A 2,142-nucleotide genomic window follows, 5' to 3' on the forward strand; every position below is an offset into this window, starting at 1 on the left:
TAACCAGGGATCGAACGCACGCCCTCTGCAGTGGAAGCGTGGAGTCTTAACCACTGAACCTTCAGGGTAGTTCCCCAAAACATCTTTATAATGGAGAAACCTGGCAAATTCTGCCTTAACCTAGTGATGAAGGCTAACTTCACCAGTGATGTCATGTAATGTCATCTACCCCTGATATAAGAAGGGCACCTCAACTCTGAGGTGTTCTTTTCAAAAACCCATAACTCCAATCTATTTGTCATTAAAAAAAAAAAAAATCCTACCTTGAGAGACATTCTACAAAATATACTCCTCAAAACTGTCGAGGTCATCAAAAAACAAGGAATATCTGAGAAACTGTCACAGCCCAGGGGAGCCTAAAGAGACAAGATGATTAAATGTAGTGTGGTGCCCTGGATGAAATCTGGAATAGAAAAAGGACATTAGGGAAAAACCAGTGAAATCTAAATAAAGTGTGGCGTTTACTTAATAGTAGTGGACCAACGTTGGTTCCTTAGTTGTGACAAACATCCTATAGTAACATAAGATGTTAACAACAGGAGAAACTGGATAAGGGGTCTATGGGCACTGTATTATTGTTGCAACTTTTCTGTAAATCTAAAATGATTCCCAAATTAAAACTTTTATTTAAAAAATTCTTACAGGGCTTCCCTGGTGGCGCAGTGGTTAAGAATCCACCTGCCAAGGCAGGGGACACGTGTTTGAGCCCTGGTCTGGGAAGATCCCACATGCCACGGAGCAACTAAGCCTGTGCACCACAACTACTGAGCCCGCGCTCTAGAGCCCGTGAGCCACAACTACTGAGCCGGCACACTGCAACTACTGAAGCCCGCGCGCCTAGAGCCCGTGCTCCGCAACGAGAAGCCACCGCAATGAGAAGTCCGCGCACTGCAATGAAAAGTAGCTCCCACTCACTTCAACTAGAGAAAGCCCGCACGTAGCAATGAAGACCCAACGCAGCCAAAAATAAATAAAATAAATAAAAGTATTTTATAAAAATTAAAAATGCTTATATACAAGGTAATTTTTTTTGGAGGGAGACTCAGGTTGTAAAATACACTTTTGTATAAATTATTCCCTCTTGAAAGTGGTCCTATCAAGAAATAGAGGGGCTTCCCTGGTGGCGCAGTGGTTGAGAGTCCGCCTGCCGATGCAGGGGACACGGATTCGTGTCCCGGTCCGGGAAGACCCCACATGCCGCGGAGCGGCTGGTCCCGTGAGCCATGGCCGCTGGGCCTGCGCGTCCGGAGCCTGTGCTCTGCAACGGGAGAGGCCACAACAGTGAGAGGCCCGTGTACCACAAAAAAAAAGAAAAAAAGAAATAGAGGCCATGAGGGTGAGGGTGAGGTGCCCTTAGAAAGGATCCCTTAATTTTATAAACTGTGTTTTAGGTCAGAAGATATTAGCATTTGGTCTAGCAACTCCACGCTAAGCATTTACGAATGTTCACATAAGCAACATTAGGGCCTGCCTGTCCTTGCCTGAGGCTTTATTCATCTGTCCTTGTACTCTGGCAGAAGCTGTGGATTTGACATCTAAAGGAATATTTTCCCGCTGATTTCTCATGCTAGCCTGGGGCCTCTGAGAACCAGGGGGTGAGCCTTCACGCGGAGCTCCGAATCTGGGGAGGGTGTGATTATGCAGACCAAGCTTTCTGCATTTTCCCTTCCTCTGCTTGGCAGCCCAAGTACAAAGTCCTGAAGATAAAAGGCTTCCATTAATACCAAACCAATGGAAGTCAAAGAAACTTCTTGACTATGGTTAGGTCCTAACTACAATTTCTTTTTCTTTCCTTTCTTTTTTTTGAACATGTTTATGAATCAAAGTCAGGATTTTGACTATGTTAGGCTGTGTTCCAGCTTCTATATTCTAGGAGTGCTGCAAAGATTCAAATGCAGCTTTAACAGTGAGTAGAAGCAAATGCTTTAATCCCTGGCAGCTCCTTTTGCAGCTTCCAAGGAAGGGAGGGAAATAGGGAAACAATAGGAACTGTCTTCTCCTTCTGTGCAACATCATTGTTCCTACCTTCATAGACATCTACTCTCTCCATTCATCATTCAAAGAGCTGTCTCCACTGCACTTCGGGAACTCACACCCACTTTTACACCGAAACCTTGTTGTCATTACGGCTCCACTTCCTTC

Source organism: Lagenorhynchus albirostris, chromosome 6, assembly GCF_949774975.1.
Source record: "Lagenorhynchus albirostris chromosome 6, mLagAlb1.1, whole genome shotgun sequence".
In the NCBI taxonomy this organism is placed as follows: domain Eukaryota; kingdom Metazoa; phylum Chordata; class Mammalia; order Artiodactyla; family Delphinidae; genus Lagenorhynchus; species Lagenorhynchus albirostris.